General features: G+C 36.3%; 1 long non-coding RNA gene across 2 annotated transcripts in view; it reads right to left on the bottom strand.

Annotated features, from left to right (window-relative positions):
- The window catches only part of LOC134739409 (uncharacterized), a 62,154-nt gene that overhangs the window by 16,710 nt on the left and 17,555 nt on the right, over positions 1-27,889 (bottom strand). Inside the window, exon 3 of one of the 2 annotated variants that reach the window (XR_010126037.1) lies at positions 17,784-17,991. The exons of the other annotated variant lie outside the window; for it this stretch is intronic. This is a non-coding gene — a long non-coding RNA (uncharacterized LOC134739409). The remainder of the gene's footprint in view (positions 1-17,783; positions 17,992-27,889) is intronic. 2 annotated transcript variants of the gene reach the window in all.

Genomic DNA, 27,889 nt, shown 5'->3' with positions numbered 1-27,889 from the left:
CATTTTTCCTCTTAGTGTTCATGCTCGAGCCCACTCACCCAACTCCTGTGACCTTATCAGGAAACTGATCACCAGTTTCAGGTTTTTCTATCTATTGGGAGACTACTATTCCTTGGCGCTGGATGTGCCCAACTATTATTTTAGAGAGACCGCTAACAACTGCCTGACCGTCATCTGATGTTCAGCTGACATTCCTGGTGGGATGCAGGGAGCCCTCTCTTGCCCTGATCATGTCTGACCAACTACCTACTGTAACACCATTACTGATTCTATTAAATTAATGAAAATGCTGTGTAACATACAGAAGCTGCTAATATTTTCAGGAATCCATTGTTCTTATTTCATGTTGATAGCAATGTTAATGAGAAGCTCTTTGAGAAATAATTTGGCAATCGTTATCAGGAACCAAGAATATGTTTTCTCTTTACATATTTCTAAAGAAAAAAATTGAAATAAAGCTTAACAACGGTGAGCATATCAGTATTATTAGCAACTTTTCCCGCTTTCACTTTCCTCTCTCTCTCTCTCGTAACCTCAGTGGTGTCTCCTCTATTTCTATTTTTATTCTCCACTCTTCTCAAAAGTCGTTGTCTTAACTGAAGCCTTAATATCGCACCTTGCACCTTAGGCATTTGCAATATATTTTTATCAGGACAGCACCTCTCTGAAAGAAATGTTAGTACCCATTCTTAAATTATTTATGACTATGACAAATTGGTAAAACATAACAGTTAAACACTACAGAAACAGGCAGTTATAGCCATTAATGCGATTATCTTAAAACTAACAAGAACATGGAATAATTGCCATAAACAAATGCTAGGGTAAAAAGACTGAATTCAAAATTTAATCCACGAAGTGAATATAACCACTAAAAAATGAGATGGATATATATGAATGACACCTTAAAGGAACAAGGAAAAAGAGCAAATAAAATGTATCACCAGTGGTTTAATATATAGACTTTTGAGTGAATATATTTCTTTCAGAATCTTTGCTATGATTATAATTTTATTTGCATAATAAACACATATAAAACATAGTGAAAAAGGAGTTACAAACAAGATACAGTGTTATGCCTTGAGCCTCCATGGACAGTTTTGATTTGGAGATTCTCAGCGAAATCTCAGCTCTCCTACTCTGACCCCTCCCACTACACACTCAAATTAGCTGCAGTGCTGCAAAGGATAATTTTTAATAATAATTTTAAATCAGAAGAACAGAAACTTTCTTACTCACTGCCCACACATTCTTCCATTTCTATCTCTTTAGAGGAATAATTCCTTAGCCGTGCCATTATGTTTCTTTCTTTTTTTTTTTTTGAGACGGAGTCTCCCTCTGTGCCCAGGCTGAAGTGCAGTGATTCAATGGCGCAATCTTCGCTCACTGCAAGCTCTGCCTCCTGCGTTCATGCCATCCTTCTGCCTCCATGCCATTCTCCTGCCTCAGCCTCCCGAGTAGCTGGGACTACAGGCGCCCACCACCACACCCGGCTAATTTTTTTATATTTTTAGTAACACGGGGTTTCACCGTGTTAGCCAGGATGGTCTTGATCTCCTGACCTCGTGATCCGCCCGCCTCGGCCTCCCTAAGTGCTGGGATTACAGGCGTGAGCCACCGCGCCCGACCGCCATTAGGTTTCTAAACATAGACTTCCAGATTCCCTTGTCTGCAGAAAGCTTAAAGTCATGTGCACACAGCAATGGCTCAAAATTCCCATGAAGAGCAGCAAGAAACCGTATTTCTCCAAAATTCCTATTATATGGCAGGTCCCACATCTCCTCAGCATCCTTCTTGGGTTTTTTTCCCAGTCATTCCTCTTATATTTGTTTGTTTTGGAAAACCTTCAATCATTTGTCTCCTTTTGGATGCAGGAGAAATCAGAAATGTTTCTGATTTACCAAAGCACTCTTAGAAAAGCACATGACAATTTTTGTCAATTTATTCTTCATAATTAGGCCATCTGCACTGATAACAGAGCTTGAATGCTTTGGAAGTCTTAAGATTTGGAACATTATGATTTCTGTTTTGTAGCTTTTCTAACATTGCCTCCCTTCCATGTATTTGTTGAGAGCAATTTTACTTCCTAAACTCCACTTCATACTTCTCCTTGGATATGAAATCATTCCCCTTCTCAAAAGTTAAACTAAAATGAACCTTGTGTACCCTGGTATTCCTAAAAAGTCAAAACCAGAATGTAAACATTGTTTCTTTAAGATATGTGTCTCAATTATTTGTCCTCATCTTTTAAATTGTACTTTATCTTAATGTACCTTTGACGTTTTTCTTTTGACAGATAATGGAAAATGAGAGGGAAGGAGGAGGGAAAGAGAAAGGAGCACAAGCCTGCATTTACTGAGCAGAGAAGCAAAACCAAAATAACTTCCACTATTGTATTCTTTTCCACCTCCAGCAAAGGTGGTATAGTTTCAGACTGGGAACAATTTGTCTCCTTCTGCTTCAGATGACTCTCTTGCTTTATCTAACATTGTGGGTAGGGGGAGTGGACACGATCTGTTCCAAATGTTCTTGGGCAGAATAACAGAGTTTAGGTTAAATGAACCTAAGAATGCACACAGCACCATTCTGCATTTAGCGTATTAAACAACAACCAGAAATAAAAAGCAGATAATTTTTTACAGCTTCACATGCTTCTCTTCTTTGCCAGTGGTTTTCCCAGTAGCTCTCAAGCTATTTTTAAACACTAAAAAACATAACAAAGCACTGACACCTTTTCTGAGGACAGACGAGCCTTTAATCTTTCATAACATGCCAGTGAATTTAGTTGGGACATTGTTTTTGGTATAAGTTGTCTGTGATTTGTGTTGCTAGGCTATAAAAATGTCTATGGCCCAGCCAATTTTTCCATTTTTTTGGAGAACGGAATCCTGCCGTAGTTGGGGTAGTTATTCTACAGTCATTCTCCTTTTGTAGACATTCTGTGGCCCTTAATATATTGTGTTAGATCTAGGCAACAACCCATCTATGGAAAAATCTCCATAGCAAGAGGCACCAAATTACAATGATAGGCTAAAACAACCCCAGAGAGCGTGGAAACACCAACACCCTGCTCCCCATCCCCAAACTGTATGGCTGATACACAATTCTCTGGGAAATGAGCTGAGAAAACCACCATAACATGTAATAAATTCTCAGTGAATGAATGGATAACCCAGTATGTAACATTATAGAAGTAGTTATATCTGAGAAATATTTAATAAATGTACTTGTGGAGACACCTTACCTTTTTAAAATTCTGAACAGACATTTTTATGGAGGTAAAATACACATAACATAAAACTTAACATTTCCCCCCATTTTAAGTGTAAAATCCAGTGGTATTAATTACATTCACAATGATGTGCAACCGTCACCACTATCCACTTCCAGAACTTTGTATTCTGTACCTATTAAACAATAACTCCCCATTCAGCCCTCTCCCCACCCCTGGTAACCTCTGTTTCTGTCTTTATGGATTTGCCTATTCCAGGTACCTCATGTATGTGAATAATATAATATTTGTCTTTTTGTGGCTGGCTTATTTTAAACTGCATATGCTTTCCAGGTTTGCCCTTATTAGGGCATTATCAGAATCTCATTCCCTTTTAAGGCTGAATAATATTCCATCGAATATTATTGTATATTAATATATACACCACAATTTGTTTGTCTCGTCTGCTGACGTATATTTGGGTTGTTCCACCTTTTAGCTATTGTAAATAATGTTGCTATGAACACTGATGTACAAGTATCTGTCTGGGTCTCTGCTTCCAGTTGTTTTGCGTAAATCTTAGAAGTGTAATTGCATGATCATGTGGTAATTTTAGGTTTAACTTTTTGAGGACTCTCCATGTTGTCTTCCATAGTGGCTGTACTATTTACATTTCTACCAGCAGTGCACAGGGATCCCAAATTCAGGAAGATATTTTACTTTTTAAATCCCACCTCTCCCTCTGTGTGTGTCAAGCATTTATTGAACATGTATAACCAACAAGATGTCAGAGTGAGTCAAGGACAAATGAGGCACTGTTAAACTTGTGTTCTTTGAACTGAAAAAAAAGTCCTGATAAGAGTTTGGGTAGTTCAAAATTAAAATCTGATGTTCATTGATTTATATAAAAGTATGTATTGCTTATCAGTTTAAGTTATTTGCATTAATAGAGTATTTTCTTTGCTTTATTCCTGTGCATATTATTTTTAGATCCTAGCAATATCAAAAAATGAGTACATTAATAAATATTCATGTTGGCTACAGTCAACTCAATGCAAATATTGTAACTTATTTTAGTCTGCCCAATATTTAGTAATACAAGAACAGGCAAGAACAAGATAATTATTATAACCACTATTATTTTTAAATGCTTACTAGGTGGTAAAAACTGGGTTAAGTGCTTTACATACATTATCCATGAATTAGGAACTATTATGTTCATGCTAGGAATAAAGAAACTGAGACTTAAAGACACTGGAGAAATTTGTCCAAGGTCACATCATTAATATATGGTAGAGTTTACTCACACCAACTCATCCTGGTCAGATTCAAGTTCAGAATCCTAATTGTCTCATTTATTTTGACAGTGTTTGGTAATGGTTAAACACACAGGAGTTTTTATGAGAGGAAATATTAAGAAATAATTTTCAAGTTTCATCCTAATTTTCAAGTTTCATCCTAACTCTTGGCAGCCATTAACAGTGTTCCAATTGCTTCTATACATAGTTTGAAACAGCTGGAATAGGATTATATTGCTATTATTTATCAATTTAGAATGCTGTTATTATTTACTTCTGGGAAATCACATACCTCCTCAGAATAGTATGTATCTCAGAATAGTATATATCAATAAATAGTATTTATTGAATATATGAAAGTTTCTTTCCACTTTTGCATATAAAGCCCAGCAGAATTGAAACTAGAACATTTAATCAATTTTAGGAATTTCAGAAAGTTTAGCAAAAACTCATCTAAGAGATTTTTCTACAGATAAAGTCTTCCTTTGGCTTCCTATTTTACTTAAAGTAAAATCTCAAACCTATTTCCTAAAACTGATGACATCTGTCAGACCTCATGGCCACAACTCCCACCTCATTCACTCTCCTCCAGGTTTACAGGACCCTGTGGCTGTTGCTCTAACACACCAAGCAAACTCCCACATCAGGACATTTTCACTTGCTATCTCCTATTTGAAATCCTGTCCTTCCTGGTATTCATATGGCTCATTTCTTAGTTCCTTCAGGTATCAATCAAATGTCACATTCCTGACAACCCTCTATAAAATAACACCACATATCCCCCCATCTCTATCAGTCACCCAGTCTTCACTTTGCTTTATTCATCTTTACCGTACATTTCATTATGTAATATATTATATGTTTGTGTTAGTTATCCATATCCTTCCATTAAAAAATGAGGGTCTTGATTTTGTTCACTTCTATATTTTCTTTACATAGGATGTAACTGGCTCTCAATCAATATTTGTTGTTTGAAGAAAGAGAGAAGGAAGAAGGAAAGGAAGGAGGATATAAATTATTTCATTTATATGCAGAGTAAGTCACATAAAATATCCTTAAATCCAGGCAATTTGTGGTGCTAACAGAGATCTTACTGCAGTATTTTGAATCCAGACTTCCTTTAGGTTGATAGAGCACTGTTTAATATTTTCCAGAAAAAAAAAACTCGGTTTGAAAGATAATTTAAATGAGAGGGATAAGCAACTGAATGGAAGACAAACTCAAACAGCATGGGAAAAGAAAAACAATGGAAGGCAACAGGTGAGGCCTATCCAGTTACCAATAGTGTTCTCATGGTCCAGCTACCTCTATCCCATTTAGGGATGACAGTAGCAGTATTAAAAGATTTTTTCAAAGCATTCTTTAGACTATAGGTATAAACTTTTAACTGGAGAACCTCTCTAGAAATAAAACTTTGATATAGATGTCTTCATTTTCTTTCTTTTTATTTATTTATTTATTTACTTATTTATTTATAGAGACATGATCTCACTCTATCACCCAGGCTGGAGTGCAGTGGCGTGATCATAGTTCACTGTTGCCTCCAATTCCTGGGCTCAAGTAAGCCTCCCGCCTCAGCCTTCTGACTAGCTGGGACTACAGGCATGTGCCACCAAGCCCCAGCTAATTTTTTTTTAAATATTTTACAGAGAGGAAGTCTCACTATCTTAGCCCATCTGGTCTTGAACTTCTGTCCTCAAGCAATTCTCCTGCCTCAGCCTCCCAAAGTGGATTTCATCTTCAAATATTCATAATGGATACAGTTTACCAGGCACAATCTAAGGCACAAACACAGCTTCTGGATATATTAGCATTGCCCTCCTCCGTATACCCCATTTATATCACAAAGATGCTAGGCTCCATGTGAGGTGAGGAAATGTGTTAAGTGAATGTTATAAATGTTAACAGCAGCAGTTCATAAATCACCTATTAAAGACTGGGACACCTAAGACACTGTGTGCTCTACAACAGTGTAAAAAAAATCTCCAGTTTCTCTTCAAATAAACGATTTTTCCGAAGAAAGACTACAAGCACTATTTTTTGAGTAACCACATTTAAAAAAACCTAACTCCTGCTGTCTTAACCACTCTAATTAAGCTACAGCTATGCTTCCAGACCAAGAACAGGTTCTCGCAGGTGGAGCTGCAACTCAGCAACAGAACATGTAAAATTTGAAGCTATAACTTTGAGAACTTTGTTCCCCTTAATGTGCTCAGGCATTTCTGTGCAGCATGTCTTGTCACCATGCCTGCCACTGCTCAATGCACAGTCACGCAAGCTGACAAATAGGTCAACATCCTGAAGTGTAGTCTCAAAGGTGCTCAGAATTCTTCCAGGTGAGCTTTATTTCTTCTACAAGTTTTATTGTTTTGCCATTCACACTTAAACTGTAATATACCTAGCATTAAATTTTATGCATAGTGGAAAGAAGGGATCAAATTTCATTTTTTTTCATATAGGTATCCAAATGAGGTAACACTAATACTGAATATTCTCTCTACTCTTCAGTATCACTGAAATAATATTTTAATTTTTCCTATGTTTGGTTCATTTTTCAAGAAATCTTTCCACTTCAACTAGAATTGTATTTGTTTATAATATTCTGTTATCATTCTCTTAATGTCTGTAGAATCTATAGTGACAATCTTTCCCTTCCTGAATGTTCATTTTTGCTTGACATTTTCTTTACCAATTTCACTAAAGTGGTATATATTTTACAGTCATTTTTTGCAGAACTGAGTTTGACTTAGTTAATATTCCATTCATTTTTTCCATTTTTAAAAATGTCTGCTCTGTATTACCTCCTTTATTTGGCTTACTTTAGTTTTAATATGTTTATATTTTTTGAAATTCTTACAATGAAAACATATCACTGACAGTGAATATAGACATTTAACGTTAAAAATTTCCCTCTAAGCACTGTCTCACAAATTTTGATGTGTTGTACCTTTAACCTTTATTTTTATTTAATTCAAAATATTTTGTAATTTCTCCCATGATTTCTTGAGACATTAGTCATTTATAAGTATATTGTTTAATTTCCAGTTGAGGTTTTTATAGATAATCATTGATCTTTAATTTATTTTCTATGGTATAGAACATACTCTGTATGATATCAATCTTTTGAAATACATTGAGACACATTTATGACCTGTAGATGGTCTATTTTTGGGAATGTACCACATATACTTGAAAAGAATATGTATTCCACAACTTGGAATATATATCCAATTGTAGAGCACTTCATCCAATATTCATCCAATATTCCATATTTGATGAAGTGCTCTACAATTGATCTTAGCCAAAAGTCTGAGAAGCGATAGATGAAGTGCTCTAAATATTATTAATTAGGTCAAGGCTAAAATTGTGTATATTTTTACTGATTTATATCTAATTGTTCTATGACTTACTCATAGAGCAGTGTCAAATTCTCCAGCTATGTTCATATGTCAGTTTCTCCCATTAGCTCTGTTTATTTTTTTTATGTATGTGTTTCAAGCTCAACTATTAGGGGCATATATAGTTAGAATTGTTATGTCTTCTTGATTAATTGACCCTTTTATCATTATAAAATGATAAAATGCCCTCTTTCTCTCAGATAATCCTATTTGTCTTGAAATACATCTTATCTGATATTAGTATAATCACATTAGCTCTTTGATGGTTACTATTTGCATGACATATATTTTTCTATTGATTTTCTTTCAATTTGTCTGGGTTTCAGCAACCGAGTTGTTTGTTCTCAATAGCATATTTTAGGTGTTTGTTAGAAATAGCATATTTAGGTGTTTGTTATAAATAGCATATTTTCAGAACTTTTAAAATCTAGTAGTATAATCTCTGCTTTTTACTGAGTGTCTAGTTTATCTTTGTTAAATGTAATAATACAGTGGAGGTTAGAGCTAACATTTTTAAATGTTTGGATCTAATATTTTATACACCAGAGATTACAAAATTAATTCTTATAACAGTCTACTTACATTTAATCTTATACCATGTTACATAAAATGTTAAGAACTTTGCCAGAATATCCTTCCATTTACCCTCCCCTCATGTTCTTTTTGCTATTGTTGTCTTATATTTTATACAACATCTACATATTACAAGAATATGAAGAATAGAGAGAAAAATTTACATCTACATATTACAAGCCCCAAAATCCAAACATATAATATAGCAAATAACTTTTAAGAAATTTAGGGAAAAAAATAGTCTTTTATATTTACTCTCATTTTACCATTTTTGGAGCTCTTTATTGTTGCCTGTAAATCCAAGTTTATATTTAATGTTATTTCCTTTCATCCTGAATAATTTATTCTAGCTTCCTTGTACTCCAGATCATCTTGAATTATTTCAGCTGTTACATATCTGTGAATGTCTATCTGGCTTTTATTTTTTATATAGAATGCTACATATAAAATATTAGATTGACCCTTTTATTCTCTCTGAGTACCAAAGTTACAATGTCATTGTCTACCCACCTTTGTTTCTCATGAGAAGATGGTGCGTTTGTATTATTTTTCACACTTACAAACTTTATCTAACCCCTACTCCCAACTGCTTCCAAGGTTTCTTTCTTTACTTTTGGTTTCAGTCATTTGACTATGATGTTCCTAGTGTTATGTGTATGTATTATCTTTATGATGCTTAAGGTATATGTTTCTCTAGGTTGGTGTTTATTCACCACATCTGGAGAAATTTAGCCATCATTTCTGTTTTTAAAAAATTTATTTTAACCTTTTTTCAAGACAGGGTCTCACTCTGTTGCCCAGGCTGGAGAGCAATGGTGTGATCATTGCAGCCTCAAACTTCTTGCCAGGCGCAAGGGATTCTCCCACCTTAGACTCCTGGGTAGCTAGAACTACAGGTTCATGACACAACATTTGGCTAATTTTCTTTCTTTCTTTTTTTTTTCTTTAAGAGATTAGGTATCATTATGTTGCCTGGGCCAGTCTAGAACTCCTGGTCTCAAGCAGTCCTACCACCTTGGCCTCCCAAAGCTTTGGGATTACAGGCATGAGCCACCATGCCCAGTCTAGCTATCATTTCTTTGAACAATGTTCTTATTCATATCTTGTGCTTTTTCTTTGTATATTCCAGTTACACACATATTAGTATGATATTGTCCTACAATGCACTGAGGTTCCATTCATTTTTTAAATTATTTTTCTCTCTATTCTTCAGATTATATGATTTCTATTAATTTGTCCTCAAATTCACTGACCAATCTTTTCTTCTGCCATTTTCTATCTGCTATTAAACCTCACTAGTAAATTTTCAAGTAATATTACATTTCAAGTAATATACTTTTAAGTAGAATTCTTATTTTTTTCTTTCTTATAACATCCATTTCTCTGCTCAGATTCTTCATCTCTTCCACATCATTTCCTTTACATCCTTAAACATGCCTATAATAGCTGAATTTTAAATCTTTGTCTTCCAATGCTATCATCTCCAAGAATGTTTCAATTGTGTACTTTTACTTTTAAAAATCAGCCACATTTTCCTGTTTTTTTTTTTTCCCATGTGTAGTAACTTTTGGTTTTATGCTATGCATTATGGATTGTAAAAACTAGACTCTGGATTCTGGAATCTTCCTCTAAAGAGTGCTGATTTGTGGTTAGTAAATAACTAAATTACTATGTATCTTCAACTTGTGTGGGCTTGATTTTATAATTTCTTGGGGAGGATTTGTTTCAGTTTAGCCTTAGTCTTAGGAAGAATGCCTAGTCCTGAGGAAATAATCATTATTCCTAAGTCATAGCCCTTCTGGGGTTTCAATTAAAAGCAAATCTCATTTGGAAATATTTAAGTGTCAATTCCCATGATCCTTGTGCTGGGCAGAAATTCAAATCTTTGCTTAGCATTTTCAGCCTACAGGCAGGTTTCCTTTCTATATTCCTTGGAATCTCCACTGTGCATGCACAGTTCTGGTTTATCCAACAATGTGAGAGAAGTTTATATGCAGATTTTGGGTCGTTCCTCTTTTTCAAGTATTTTCCTATTCAATTTCCAGCTGGCTGGCAGTCCTGAACTCTAACTCTAACCACTTAAGCTATGAAAACTGTGGCTTTTTGCTTGAGTTTTACTCCCTGGCACCACAGACAATATTGTTTATCACTGGCAGATCTAGGGCACAAGATCAGGGACACCTGGCTAAGAACTAGTGCTAGAGAATGAAATAACACCAGGCTAGAAAATGGAGGGTAAGCATTCATCTGGGAGTGAATCTTTCTTGGCCAAAAGTTAAAGGAAGAGAATCCAGCAGCTCCTAGGCTGGGAATCATTATTCCTACGGATCAATCAGAACCAGATAAGTCAGGGAAAAGCACCAGTCCAATAATAACTTATTAAGCAGAAGTGATCAAAAACACATTAACTTGTTCTAAAATGTTGTAAGAACTTTCCAGGGTATTGATTCCCCCTTGTGTCTTACGTCACTCACTACAAAAGAACACCCTGTAGTAACAGTCATTTGATTATGCTGTCATAAAATATTTTATGCAACCAAAAAAAAATACTTTTCTTGTTGCTGTCTTAATATTTGTCTGTTATGGCGATAAAAGAATAAAAACATTTTCTTTCCCTTTCATCCAAAAACTTTACAATCTAATAGTTAATGAAAGGTACTCTTAGAGAGATAGGATGACAAGGGACTACTGAAATCATGAAACCTGCCACCTTCATTTTACAAAGGGGAAAACTGGAGAGTAAGGGACTAGATCATGTCCCCAGACAGTGAATGATAGAGCCAAATCGGAACCTAGCTCTCCTTCCTGAGTCATCGACCCTGTTCCATCTATTTCACTGCATCCTGTCTCCTCCATTATTCCCTGGGGCCCTGGAAAGCATCCAGCCTATAAACTTCCTCAAATTGGCAAAGCATCCTAAAATACATACATGGTTATTTTGGACATAATCACGATTTAGTTATCTCTGAATAAAATCTTGAGAAAAATCAGTAGCTCTACGGAATCACTTAATTTACCAAGGATGGTATTTTAGTCTCTAGGAATGTCTATCTAAATTTAGACTTTTCCTGCAGCAATATTTCTTTAAACTGTACACCACGCACCACGAATTATCCAGTTACATCACTTCACTTTTGATTGGTTTTTTTTAAAAATATAGGTAAATAGTGACCCCCAGTGGCAAAACTTGTTAGTATCTGCACACTGTAAAGAATTGAAATAAAATGAGATGCTGATCAGGAGAGTTTTGACTGATGGTAGGATATTAGTGTCCAATAAACATACCCTAACTAACATTAAAAAAAAGAAAGTGACTCTTATGTATTCCTATGGAATATCTCTAAAAGAAAGATGGAAAGTTATTTCTTATTGTGTAATTGAATACTATTGTTTACTTTTAATTGTAGTGCCATTTTTTCTTTTACTACATTCAAAAATTAATTTGGAAATTGATTTAAAAAGCTATAACCATGAATATAAACTAACATATTCAGAAATAACTGACCTTAAGCTACATTTTTATGTTGGTGCTACTCCAGTAAAATCCGGAACACAATCCATATATCCAGGCTTGCAGATTGACTCATATATATTAAGTGAGTGAGAGACCAGTAGGCAATGATTATCTCTTTGCTAAATAAATATTGCCATTCCAGGAGGCATATGCTGAAGCTGTGAAGATTCTCCAAATTCTTAAACATTATTATAGCATATAATTTCCTTCATAAAATGCCATAACTAAATGGAAAAAAAAAGTTCTTCACACCCTTATCGATTTCATAAAACAGCTCTAAATTTTTGCACTCATAGAGCTATAAAAATTAATTCTCCCTAGAGTATTCACTGAAATAATTTCATGACCTCTATTTTCACATTTTTAGGTAAAATACATAGTTATCTTGCATATGACATACAGTCATGCCATAGGTGAATTTAACTGCTTGGTTTTAACGTAGCCCATGCTTCTATTTCATAAGCAGTCATTTTGTGAGACTTCTTTACTTTCTCATTATTTCCAGTTCATTTTCTTTTCAGGTCCATTTTCAACAGAATAAATAGAGTTATTTATCACATATGTGATGAATCAAAAGCACTAAATCCTTGTGCATGTGTGTGTGCATGCATGCATGTAAGTGCATAATTTACAAATATCAATCATCTTCCGTATCTGGTGGAAATTACTTTGAATTATTGCTAGGGTTTAAAATATACATCAAAACATGGACATTTACAGCTAGATGCTCTATTTGAAAATCATACTGTATATAGGGCCAATAAGATGAGCTCTCATTTAAGGTAACAAGTATCAACATGCTTCTAAAGGAAAATATTAATAACATAAATGTGAACTTGTGACTGATTTAGAGAAAACAGCAAGCAAGCTAGAGCATAAATGGAAGCTGTTTAAAATTTTCTGCGTGATGTCTGTAAGATATAGAAAAACGAATTCTGACTTTGACAGTAATCTGTTTACTCTGTTTAGTTCATAAGAACTCCATCTGTCCAAGTTATTTTGCTGCATGAAGAAAGGGACAGGAAATTTGCATGTAAATACCTATTTACAAATTGATGTAATTTCATTTTAGAAAACTGTGGAAGTCTACTACTTGCAGTTTTTAGTTTCTAGACTTCTGTTTCCAACTAAATAATTTATTGAGTAAATAATCATTAAGATCACGTAGGTTCTCTGGGATGTTAACATAACAAAACAGTGGATAAAATACACTAACAGTTGATTTAACTCTGAGAATATATTCACAATAAATTATCCCTCTTTTGATGTTTTAATTTCCCCCACAGGAGCAACATTCAATAAACAAGTCACAGGATTACATAACTGACAAACAGCACCAGAATACATAAATACGTTACTATTCCTTTTAGTCTGAAGCTATAGCTACTACATAATATTGAAGTGTGTATATTAAATGTTGATTTGGGTGACATTATATTGATTACAACCTTTTATTCAAGAGCATGTCTAAAAGCTTAGCAATAACTAAGATTCATATTAGTAACCTGGAGGCCCTAAAACATTCCTCTCCGTGATTAATAAAAAATTAGTTATAATGTTTATGTAGTTTTCTGTTAACTAGGTAGCAAAAGTAACAGTAACATAAGGAGTAATAGTAGTAATAGCAACAGTAGCTTATATTTATTGAGAAAGATGTGTTCATCATTGTCCTAGTCTTTATATCAATTATGTTGACTAATACAACCCTATGAAGTAGAGATAAGAAAAATAGGTGGTAAGTGGTATAAGGTAGGTGTTCAAGGTGACATAAGTAATAAGTGGTGAAAGTTAAGTGTTCAAGGTCGGACAGATGGCAAGTGGTAGCAATTACATGTCCAAGGTCACAAAGGTATTAACTGGTAGAGGTTTTGTGCCCAAGGTCACATAGACACTAAGAAGTTAGTTATTCAAGTTGAAATAAAGGTAGAGGTTATTTCCTCTACTGTGGAACAGGTGGAAAGTGACAGAGTTATATGTTCAAAATCACAAAAGTAGTATGTGGTAGGATTTACATATCTGAGGCTATATAGGTGGCAAGTAATAGTCTCTCTAGTCTCAGTTCTCATTAGTAATCTGCAGTTTTGGTCTGGCTGACTGTGGAAGACGCCGCTAGTTGTCCCAAATCTGTCTTTTATTCTCATACAGTAAGGCAGCTATAGCTGACATGACTGCCTAACGAGGACTTTATTTCCCAGTGCTCCTTGTAGACAGGTGCAGCTTAGTGATGAGTTCTTACTAATGAAATGTCAGTAGAAGTGACACATAATCACTTCTGGCCTAGCCTGTAAAACCTTGCACTGAGACCCTGTATCCAGGCTCACTTCACAAGCTGTAAGAAAGTACCTGAACCCATCTTCAGTGAAGCAGTTGAGGACAATGGCCTAGGGTTTCACCCCAAAACAAAGTAGAAATAAGCCAATTCTTTAAAGGATTGGCTGGAGCATACCTGTATGCCAACCTAGAACGCTCACCTCAGACTGTAACATACAAAAAATGTTTATTTTCTCTAAGCCACTGAACTTGTTTTATTTGTTATATCAGCTGAGCCTTCCCTTAACTAACTTGCAGGTGCCTTGAATTCTAAAATGCTAAAGTTTTAAATAAATGAAAAGTTGGTAATGTTATGGTCATAAATTTTAAAATGTATAAAGCAATAAATCATTTGATAAAGCTAGAATCCCTAGCACTGACTCCTTTCCATAAGATGTTTTATAATATATATCATGTCTGATGTTTAGTTCTCTGGATTCTAATCCTTTGCCTTTCTTTATATCATGGCATCACTGATTATAACTTCAACACCCCCTATTATATTTCCTTAGACTTTAATCCATACTAAAATGTTAAGTAAAACCCACAATAAAGAGATCATGGTATTTTGCTACAGATAAGAAATTGTGCCAGATCAATTTTCCAGCATTTGAACAACTTTATGCTCAGAATCCACGATTAAACTGAAAGAGATTTTCTTTCCATAATACCAATCACCTTTAGTTTTAATGAATATAAAAGAGGTGAAAACTGTGAAAATAAACCAATGCATTCTTCATCAGAAAAGCAGCTTGCAGTAAACAGTATGTTGGATAATTTAAATTATAAAAAATATGTTTGATTTTTTTTAAACAGTCCTGTGGAAATTATTCCAATTTTGGAAAGATGGGGGCAAGTCTCAGACATGTTGCAAATTAGCTAATACTAGCAGCTCCATCTTGTTCCATTCATAAGTGTTTCAAAATATCCATTAAGCACCCTACGAATCACGGGTGGGAGGGTGGCTCACAAAAATGTGTAAAACACAATTCTAACTTTACAGAAGTTTCCAATCTAGTTAGGGAGAGGAAACTAATATATTTGATGTTAAATACAAATATGAAACACATTCATCGAAAGAATAATTCAATACATGCTAAAGAGAATTAGAGAAAAATTTCCAGAACAAAAGCATCTCAATTTTAATTTTGATTGGCAGCACAAAGACTGTTTCAAAACTGTGAAGAAACTGGAACGAACAAAGTTAATAAAAATAGTGGGACATTTCCAGGTCAGAAGTAAGGAGGTGGAAATCTGGGCCTGACTAGAACAAAAATGAAGACAGAAAAGGAAAGATGGTGCTAAATTACTGAAGACTTTGAAATGTAAGTTTAGAATTTGTGTTTGACACCATAGGAAATAAGAATAAACTACATATTTTCAAGAGAGTTGCGTGCTGAAATGTTTTAGAAATATCACTATGAAAGCTTTGTGGGAAATGAACTGAATTGATGAGAATTGAAGACAAATAGACATCAGTTTCATGGAAATATGAAATATACATGTTGGTAAACCATAACGAGCATCATTGAGGATGTGGAGAAATCAGAACACTTATGCTCTGCTGGTAGAAAAAGAAAATGGTGAGGCTGCCTTGGAAAACAGTTTGGCAGTTTTTCAAAATCCTAGACATAGAGTTACTATATGACCCAGAAATTCCATTCCCAGGTACATACCAAAGGATTGAATGCGTATGTCTACACAAAAGCTTGAACATGAATGTTCATAGAAACATTCATCATAATAACCAAAAATGGAAATAACCTAATGTCCATTGACTGATAAATGAAAAGGTAAAATGTGGTATATGCATACAATGGAATATTACTTGGCTATAAAAAAAATGAAATACTGATACATGTTACCACATGGATGAACCTATAAAACATTATGCTAAGGATAAGACACCAGTCATAAAAGGCCAAATATCACATGACTCCATTTATATGAAATGTCCATAATAGTCAAATCTATAGAGGCAGGAAATAGATCAGGGCTTACCTAGGTCAAAGGGGTGGAGGGCTGTTGGGAGTGATTACTAGTAAGTAAAGGGTTTCTTTTGAGGCAAATAAAAACAAATGTTCTAAAATCGTTGTGATGATGGTTGCACAGCTCTGTGAATATACTAAAAACCATTTAATTGCATACCTTAAATGGTTAACTTTTATGGTATATGAATTATATCTTAATAAAGTTATGTTTAAAAAGGATTTGTTGGGATAAAGATAATAGCTGGGACAACCTTGAAATTATAGATTTACAAATAGAGCTACTATACTGATACTAGAATAAACCCTGTAAATTTCATGTGTAAATATTTAGAACAAACGTATATTTTTAAATTTATATATTTATTACATATATATAAAATGTCATAAGGCCCACCCAAATTGAAGGGGAGGGGACACAGATATGCCTGTTGATGAAAAGAACTGCAAAGTCACATTCCTAAGGGTGTGGAGATGGGGAGAATAGATAATTGTCACCTTATTTTTCAGTCTAACTGAAGAGAATGGTGGGGGGAGCGTCAATAATGAATCCCCGGTTTCTTGCCTAAGAAACTGGGCAAATGATGGTGCCATTTACAGAGATGGGCCAGTAAGGCCCTATACTGGTTTTCCCCCAGAAAATGAATAAATGTTCCATGCATGTTTCCAGTATTCTAAAAAGTAAATCTATACAAATGGCACAGCAATAATAACTGTAAGAACTGTGGTAGAATAATCAATGTAAGACCCAATTTAAGAAAACAGTTATTATTGAAAACAATATGGCATTGGGGGCAAGAGTAGAATCTACTAAACTCTCATAGCAAACACTGCCAGAATGTGTAGAAATAAGTCATGATTTCCTTTGACATGTGAAGCCATATACAGTCCAATCTCACATGTGTCACATCAAGCTTCTTGTGGGAATTCACAAAATGCAACAATTTTCAAGGATGCTATATACACAGACTTTATATTTAATGTGCTTTGCTATGTTTAAATCAAGTTCAAGGTCCTCCTAGGAATAGGAAAATCCCATATGTACTATTACAGAAAAGAGCAGAGTGGGTTTGTAACTGAGAAGGCATCTTTCAGGTGAGGGGACACGACTGAAGGTATGCATTGTCACAAGCTAGGATGCACCATTGTACAAGAGAAAGGAAGTTAAAATAGTTATGATTTGTCAACATGTATTCTTTGCTTAGCTCAAAGCATATTTTCAGACCATCAGCTGGTTTTATGAATGAGGTTCGACTTTTTGAATTTAACTTGCTTCTAACTATTGACTCCCATGCTCAGTGCAAGTTTCCCATGACCAAATGAAGTAAAAACTTTAGCTTTCTATCTTGGTAGTCAAGGCTTTCCCTAGACTTCCCCAATTTATCTCTTGACCCATATTTCTCAATCCTCTCTTACATTTAGCCAAAGCGATTGTCCAAGTGTGCTGTCCCACAAACATAACTTGTCCTTTGTTTCTTTGCCTTTACTTACCTCTTTATTCTCTACCTGATGCTTCCTCATGATTTCAACTCTTCAAAAATTGTATTTGTCTTTCAACTCAGGACTCCAACCAATTCCAGGAGCTTATTAGAATTTCTGTTTCTTGAACTTCCACTCTACTTTGTGAATTATCCTTGTCACTTATTTCAGTCTGGCTTCTACTGCATTTTTGTTTATCCCCTACATTCTTGTATATTTCCTGATGAGACATGAATCCACTTTCAGGGTGAAGTTGCCAGGAGTGGGATGTGAGAATTGAGATCTGAAGCCCCCAACCCCGCCAACAAAATGGTTCCATTGTTATCTGCTTCATATACTGGTCTATAGAATTCCACGTAATATGTCACTAGAAAAAAAAGAGTTCTGTAGATGTTTAAAAGTTTTAAAACTACTGTTTACTTATTTTTGCATCCTCTGCTGTTCTAGACATAATCTTTTTCCCATGGTTGTGGGCAGCAGTATATGTAAGCTAAAATTGTTATGATGTATAAAATTGTTCTCTCTTACTGCAGAAGGAACAATAAAGGAGTATCAAGTATGAGAAATCACATATTAAGTCAGTTGGCATATATTACTGATAATTGCAAATCATTTGCTAAAAAATGAAAGTGGCAATCCAGCAGAAAAATAAGCACTTTTAAGCACTATTTCATAAGGCAATTGTCAGTGATGCATTCAATTGGGATCAAATGGCCATGAAAAGAAGCAAAATCACAACTTCCTATATCATCAGAACTTCTTAAAATAAGTAGTGAACTAAGATAGGAGCAAGTACTAAATTTTAGTGTGTATTCACTCCTGCATTCCTGACATAAGTATTCAATCATAAATATAGTATTTCATACCATCTTAAGCCTCCATCTTTGCTCTATCCACTCTGGTGGGCAAAATAATGCCCATCAACATATGATCACATCCTAATCACCCAGACCTGTGAATATGTTACATTAGATAGCAAGGGAGAGTTAAGGTTGCAGACGGAATTAAGGTTGCTTAGCGGCTGAAGTTATGATAAGGAAATTATCCTGGATTATCCAGGTGGGTTCAATGTAACCACAGGGTTTTTTTTTTTTTTTTTTTGAAACGGAGTCTATCTCCGTCACCAGGCTGGAGTGTAGTGGTGTGATCTTGGCTCACTGCAACGTCTGCCTCCCGGGTTCAAGCAATTCTCCTGCCTCAGCCTACCGAGTAGCTGGGACTACAGGCACAAGCCACCAGGTCCGGATTATTTTTGTATTTTTAGTAGAGACGAGGTTGTACCATGTTGGCGAGGACACAAGGTTTTCTTAAATGTAGAAGAAAGAAACAGGACAGTCTGAACCAGAGAGATGGCATTATGAGAATGGTTTTGCTGGCTTTGAAGATTTCAAAAGAAACATGAATCAAGAAATCCAGGAATCTTCCAGGAGTTGTAAAAGGCAAGAAAATGGATTCTTTCTTGGAGCCTCCAGGAGGGAATACAGCCCTGTCAACACCTTTATTTTAGTCCAATAAGACCCATTTTATATTTTGACCCTTAGAACCATAAGATAAATTTGTCTTGTTTGAAGCCATTAAGTTGTGGTAATTTTACACAGCAGCAATAGGGAGCTAATACACTTCCCAAGTTATTTAAACCATCCCCCAGATGCCCAGAAACTGCTCCTTCCTTACTAAATATCTTTCCTATTTCAGTCACCTGTCATTACTCCCAAACTATATTTATTTGTAAGATGATCATTATAATTTGATAAGATAGTGATATTTTCTATGAATTTCTTTGTCAGAAAAATTACCAGGAGAGGTATTACCAGGCTTAATGAATATTTAAGCCATGATTATTCAGCTATTTTAATTAATGTCATTTCAGACACCAATCTAGAAGCAAAATATATTCTTAACTCCTCAAATAGTACACACTAACTTTATTAAGTTGTTATTTTTAATTTTAAGGAGATAAACTTGCTGTTTGTGTTATGAGTTGATCTCTCCTATAAAACCTATTTTTAGAAAATTGGATATTGTTGCTACAAAGAGAATAAAATGCCCAGGAATATAGCTAACAACGGAAGTGAAAGCCCTCTTTCAGGAGAACTACAAACCATTGCTCAAGAAAATCAGAGAGGACAAAAATAAATGGAAAAACATTCCATGCTCATTGATAGAAAGAACCAATATCGTGAAAATGGCCATACTGCACAAAGTAATTTACAGATTCTATGCTATTCCCATTAAACTACCATTGATATTCTTCACAGAATTAAAAAAAAAAACTACTTTAAAATTCATGTGGAAGCAAAAAAGAGCCCATATAGCCAAGACAATCTTAAGCAAAAAAAGAACAAAAGTAGAGGCATCACGCTGACTTTGAACTATACTACAAGGCTAAGTAACCAAAACAACATGGTACAGGTACAAAAACAGACACCAGACCAATGGAACAGAATAGAGATCTTAGAAATAAGACCACATATTTATAACCATCTGATATTCAACAAACCTGACAAATACAAGCAATGGAGAAAGGATCTCCTATTCAGTAAATCGTGCTGGGAAACCAATAGCTGTATATAGAAAACTGAAACTGGACCCCTTCCTTACACTTTATACAAAAATTAATTCAAGATGGACTAAAGACTTAAATGTAAAACCCAAAACCATAAAAACCCTAGAAGAAAACCTAGGCAATACCATTCAGGACATAGGCATGGGTGAAGACTTCATGACAAAAATGGCAAAATCAATTGCAAAAAAAGCCAAAATGGACAAATGGGATCCAATTAAACTAAGGAGCTTCTGCACAGCAAAAGAAACTGTCATTAGAGTAAACAGGCATCCTACAGAATGGGAGAAAATTTTTGCAATTTACCCATCTGACAAATGTCTAATATCCAGAATTTACAAGGAACTTAAACATATTTACAAGAAAAAGACAAGCCCATCAAAAACTGGGAAAAGGATGTGAATAGACACTTCTCAAAAGAAGATATTTACGTGACCAAAAAACATATGAAAAAAGGCTCAACATCACTGATCATCAGAGAAATGCAAATCAAAACCACAATGAGATACGATCTCATGCCAGTCAGAATGGCGATTATTAAAAAGTCAGAAAACATTAGATGCTGGCAAGGCTGTGGAGAAATAAGAATGCTTTCACACTGTTGACGGGAACGTAAATTAGTTCAACCATTGTAGAAAACAGTATGGTGATTCCTCAAGGATCTACATCCAGAAATATCATTTGACCCAGCAATCACATTACTGGGTATATACCCAAAGGAATATAAATCACTCCATTATAAAGCTACGTGCACACATGTATTCATTGCTATTCTTATTCACAATAGCAAAGACATGGAATTAACCCAAATGCCCATCAATGATAGACCAGATAAAGAAAATGTGGTACATATACACCATAGAATACTATGCAGCCATAAGAAGAAAGAGATCATGTTCCTTCCAGGCACATGGATGGAGCTGGAAGCCATTATCCTCCAAACACCACATGTTCTCACTTATAAGTGAGAGCTGAACAATGAGAACACATGGACACTAGGAGGAGAACAACACACACTGGGGCCTGTTGGAAGGGGTTGGGGGAGGGAGAGTATCAGGATAAATAGCTAATACACACGGGGCTTAATACCTAGGTGATGGGTTCACAGGTGCAGCAAACCACCATGGCACACATTAACCTATGTAACAAACCTGCACATCCTGCACATGTATCAAATAAATAAATAAATACACACACACACACACACACACACACGGATGAAAAGGAAAAAGAAGAAAATTAGGCATTGTTTCATCTTCCTATAATAGGTATGTAGGTGGAGCATAAGTGAATGAGAAGAATTATGGTGATCTCATTTCTAACACAATTTCAAGATATTTCAAATATATTTAAAAGATTGTCAGGGTCAGATACAATTAAGAATTGAAGAAGAAATCATATTAGTGTTTATGGATACATAGATTGCTTCCGTTTAAAAAATACATTTATGGAGTACCTTTTAGAAAATGTGACTCTTTTAATGTAAACATTAAAAAAAATCACCAGAGAGGTTCCAAGATGGCCGAATAGGAACAGCTCCAGTCTACAGCTCCCAGCGTGAGCAACGCAGAAGATGGGTGATTTCTGCATTTCCAGCTGAGGTACTGGGTTCATCTCACTGAGGCTTGTTGGACAGTGGATGCAAGAGAGTGGGTGCAGCCCACAGACCATGAGCTGAAGCAAGCAAGGCATCGCCTCGCCTGGAAAGCACAAGGGTCGGGGAATTCCCTTTCCTAGCTAAGGGAAGCCGTGACAGATGGCACCTGGAAAATCAGGTCATTCCCAACCTAATACTGCACTTTTCCAATGGTCTTAGCAAATGGCACACCAGGAGATTATATCCCGTGCCTGGCTCAGAGGATCCCATGCCCATAGAGCCTTGCTTACTCCTGGCACAGCAGTCTGAGATCAAACTGCAAGGCGGCAGCGAGGCTGGGGGAGGGGCGCTCGCCATTGCTGAGGCTTGAGTCAGTAAACAAAGCAGCCAGGAAGCTGGAACTGGGTGGAGCCCACCACAGCTAAAGGAGGCCTACCTGCCTCTGTAGACTCCACCTGTGGGGGCAGGGCATAACTGAGCAAAAGGCAGCAGAAACTTCTACAGACCTAAACATCCCTGTCTGACAGCTTTGAAGAGGGTAGTGGTTCTCCCAGCATGGAGTTTGAGATCTGAGAACAGACAGACTGCCTCCTCAAGTGGGTACCTGACCCCCGAGTAGCCTAACTGGGAGGCACCTCCCAGTAGAGGCCGACTAACACCTCATACAGCTGGGTGCCCCTCTGAGACGAAGCTTCCAGAGGAATGATCAGGCAGCAACATTTGCCATTCTGCAATATTTGCTGTTCTGCAGCCTCCGCTGGTGATACCGAGGCAAACAGGGTCTGGAGTGGACCTCCAGCAAACTCCAACAGACTTGCAGCTGAAGGTCCTGACTGTTAGAAGGAAAACTAACAAACAGAAAGGACATCATCCACACCAAAAACCCATCTGTACGTCACCATCATCAAAGACCAAAGGTAGATAAAACCACAAAGATGGTGAGAAACCAGAGCAGAAAAGCTGAAAATTCTAAAAATCACAGCACGTCTTCTCCAAAGGAAAGAAGCTCCTCACCAGCAATGGAACAAAGCTGGACAGAGAATGACTTTGATGAGTTGAGAGAAGAAGGCTTCAGAAGATCAGTAATAACAGACTTCTCTGAGCTAAAGGAGGATGTTCAAACCCATTGCAAAGAAGCTAAAAACCTTGTAAAAAGATTGGATGAATGGCTAACTAGAATAAGTAACACAGAGAAGACCGTAAATGACCTGATGGAGCTGAAAACCATGGCACAAGAACTACATGATGCATGAAAAAGCTTCAGTAGCCAACTCAATCAACTAGAAGAAAGGGTATCAGTGATTGAAGATCAAATGAATGAAATCAAGCAAGAAGAGAAGTTTAGAGAAAAGAGAGTAAAAAGAAATGAGCAAAGTCTCCAAGAAATATGGGACTATGTGAAAACACCAAATCTATGTCTGATTGGTGTACCTGAAAGTGACGGGGAAAATGGAACAAAGTTGGAAAACACTCTTCAGGATATTATCCAGGAGAACTTCCCCAGTCTAGCAAGGCAGGCCAACATTCAAATTCAGGAAATACAGAGAATGCCACAAAGATACTCCTGGAGAAGAGCAACCCCAAGTCACATAATTGACAGATTCACCAAAGTTGAAATGAAGGAAAAATGTTAAGGGCAGCCAGAGAGAAAGGTTTGGTTACCCACAAAGGGAAGCCCATCAGAGTAACAGTGGATCTCTCGGCAGAAACTCTACAAGCCAGAAGAGAGTGGGGGCCAATATTCAACATTCTTACAGAAAAGAATTTTCAACCCAGAATTTCATATCCAGCCAAACTAAGCTTCATAAGTGAAGGAGAAATAAAATCCTTTACAGACAAGCAAATGCTGAGAGATTTTGTCACCACCAGGCCTGCCTTACAAGAGCTCCTTAAGGAAGCACTAAACATGGAAAGGAAGAACCAGTAACAGCCACTGCAAAAACATGCCAAATTCTGAAGACCATTGATGCTAGGAAGAAACTGCATCAACCAATAAGCAAAATAACCAGCTAACATCATAATGACGGGATCAAATTCACACATAACAATATTAACCTTAAATGTAAATGGGCTAAATGCTCCAATTAAAAGACACAGACTGGCAAGTTGGATAAAGAGTCAAGACCCATCAGTGTGCTGTATTCAGGAGACCCATCTCACGTGCAGAGACACACATAGGCTCAAAATAAAGGGATGGAGGAAGATCTACTAAGCAAGTGGAAAACAAAAAAAGCAGGGGTTGCAATCCTAGTCTCTGATAAAACGGATTTTAAAGCAACAAAGATCAGAAGAGACAAAGAGGGCCATTACATAATGGTAAAGGGATCAATTCAACAAGAAGAGCTAACTATTCCAAATATATATGCACCCAATACAGGAGCACCCAGATTCATAAAGCAACTCCTTAGAGACCTACAAAGAGACTTAGACTCCCACACAATAATAATGGGAGACTTTAACACCCCACTGTCAATATTAGACAGATCAATGAAACAGAAAGTTAACAACAATATACAGGAATTGAACTCAGCTCTGCACCAAGAGGACCTAATAGAAATCTACAGAACTCTCCACCCCAAATCAACAGAATATACATTCTTCTCAGCACCACATCACACTTATTCGAAAATTGACCACATAGTTGGAAGTAAAGCACTCCTCAGCAAATGTAAAAGAACAGAAATTATAACAAACTGTCTCTCAGATCACAGTGCAATCAAACTAGAACTCAGGATAAAGAAACTCACTCAAAATCGCTCAACTACATTGAAACTGAACAACCTGCTCCTGAATGACTACTGAGTGCATAACAAAATGAAGGCAGAAATAAAGATGTTCTTTGAAACCAATGAGAACAAAGACACAACATACCAGAATCTCTGGGACACATTTAAAGCAGTGTGTAGAGGGAAATTGACAGCATTAAATGCCCACAAGAGAAAGCAGGAAAGATCTAAAATTGACACCCTAACATCACAATTAAAATAACTAGAGAAGCAAGAGCAAACACATTCAAAAGCTAGCAGAAGGCAAGAAATAACTAAGATCAGAGCAGAACTGAAGGAGATAGAGACACAAAAGACCCTTCAAAAAATCAATGAATCCAGGAGGTGGTTTTTTGAAAAGATAACAAAATTGATAGACCGCTAGCAAGACTAACAAACAAGAAAAGAGAGAAGAATCAAATAGACGCAATAAAAAATGATAAAGGGGATATCACCACCGATCCCACAGAGATACAAACTACCATCAGAGAATACTATAAACACCTTTACACAAATAAACTAGAAAATCTAGAAGAAATGGACAAATTCCTGGACACATACAACCTCCCAAGACTAAACCAGGAAGAAATTGAATCTCTGAATAGAACAATAACAGGCTCTGAAATTCAGGCAATAATTAACAGCCTACCAACCAAAAGAAGTCCAGGACCAGACAGATTCATAGCTGAATTCTACCAGAGGTACAAAGACGAACTGGTACCATTCCTTCTGAAACTATTTCAATCACTAGAAAAAGAGGGAATCCTCCCTAACTCATTTTATGAGGCCAGCATCATCCTGATTCCAAAGCCCGACAGAGGCACAACAAAAAAAGAGAACTTTAGACCAATATCCCTGATGAACATCGATGCAAAAATCCTCAATAAAATACTGACAAACCGAATCCAGCAGCACATCAAAAAGCTTATACACTATGATCAAGTGGGCTTCATCCCTGGGATGAAAGCCTGGTTCAACATATTCAAATCAATAAACGTAATCCATCATATAAACATAACCAAAGACAAAAACCACATGATTATCTCAATAGATGCAGAAAAGACCTTTGACAAAATTCAACAACGCTTCATGCTAAAAACTCTCAATAAATTAGGTATTGATGGGACATATCTGAAAATAATAAGAGCTATTTATGACAAACCCACAGCCAATATCATACTGAATGGGCAAAAACTGGAAGTACTCCCTTTGAAAACTGGCACAAGACAGGGATGCCCTCTCTCACCACTCCTATTCAACATAGTGTTGGAAATTCTGGTCAGGGCAATCAGGCTGGAGAAAGAAATAAGGGTATTCAATTAGGAAAAGAGGAAGTCAAATTGTCCCTGTTTGCAGATGACATGATTGTATTTTTAGAAAACCCTATCATCTCAGCCCAAAATCTCCTTAAACTGATAAGCAACTTCAGCAAAGTCTCAGGATACAAAATCAATGTGCAAAAATCACAAGCATTCCTATACACCAATAACAGACGAACAGAGAGCCAAATCATGAGTGAACTCCCCTTTACAATTGCTTCAAAGAGAATAAAATACCTAGAAATCCAACTTACAAGGGAGGTGAATGACCTCTTCAAGGAGAACTACAAACCACTGCTCAACGAAATAAAAGAGGACACAAACAAATGGAAGAACATTCCATGCTCATGGATAGGAAGAATCAATATCGTGAAAAGGGCCATACTGCCCAAGGTAATTTATAGATTCAATGCCTTCTCCATCAAGCTACCAATGACTTTCTTCACAGAATTGGAAAAAACTACTTTAAAGTTCATATGGAACCCAAAAAGAGCCCATATTGCCAATACAATCCTAAGCCAAAAGAACCAAGCTGGAGGCATCATGCTACCTGACTTCAAACTATACTACAAGTCTACAGTAACCAAAACAGCATGGTACTGGTACCAAAACAGAGATATAGACCAATGGAACAGACCACAGCCCTCAGAAATAATGCCACACATCTACAATCATCTGATCTTTCACAAACCTGACCAAAACAAGAAATGAGGAAAGGATTCCCTATTTAATAAATGGTGCTGAGAAAACTGGCTAGCCATATGTAGAAAGCTGAAACTGGATCCCTTCCATACACCTTACACAAAAATTAATTCAAGATGGATTAAAGACTTAAATGTCAGACCTAAAACCATAAAAACCCTAGAAGAAAACCTAGGCAATACCATTCAGGACATAGGCATGGGCAAGGACTTCATGTCTAAAACACCAAAAGCAGTGGCAACAAAAGCCAAAATTGACAAATGGGATCTAATTAAACTAAAGAGCTCTGCACAGCAAAAGAAACTACCATCAGAGTGAACAGGCAACCTACAGAATGGGAGAAAATTTTTGCAATCTACCCATCTGACAACGGGCTAATATCCAGAATCTACAAAGAATTTAAACAAATTTACAAGAAAAAAACATACAACCTCATCAAAAAGTGGGTAAAGGACATGAACAGATGCTTCTCAAAAGAAGACATTTATGCAGCCAACAGACACATGAAATAATGCTCATCATCACTGGCCATCAGAGAAATGCAAATCAAAACCACAATGAGATACCATCTCACACCAGTTAGAATGGCGATCATCAAAAAGTCAGAAAACAACAGGTGCTGGAGAGGATGTGGAGAAATAGGAACACTTTTACACTGTTGGTGGGACTGTAAACTAGTTCAACCATTGTGGAAGACAGTGTGGCGATTCCTCAAGGATCTAGAACTAGAAATACCATTTGACCCAGCCATCCCATTACTGGATATATACCCAAAGGATTATAAATTATACTGCTATAAAGACACTTGCACATGTGTGTTTATTGTGGCACTATTCACAATAGCAAAGACTTGGAACCAACCCAAATGTCCATCAACAATAGACTGGATTAAGAAAATGTGGCACATATACACCATGGAATACTATGCAGCCATAAAAAAGGATGAGTTCATGTCCTTTGTACGGACATGGATGAAGCTGGAAACCATCATTCACAGCAAACTATCCCAAGGACAGAAAACCAAACACTGCATGTTCTCACTCATAGTTGGGAATTGAACAATAAGAACACTTAGACACAGGGTGGGGAACACCACACACCAGGGCCTGTTGTGGGGTGGGGAGAGGGGGGAGGGATAGCATTAGGAGATATACCTAATGTAAATGACGAGT

This window comes from Pongo pygmaeus, chromosome 3 (assembly GCF_028885625.2).
Source record: "Pongo pygmaeus isolate AG05252 chromosome 3, NHGRI_mPonPyg2-v2.0_pri, whole genome shotgun sequence".
NCBI lineage: Eukaryota > Metazoa > Chordata > Mammalia > Primates > Hominidae > Pongo > Pongo pygmaeus.
Note: the sequence above shows the minus strand (reverse complement) of the source record. Positions and strands in the feature narration are given on the sequence as shown.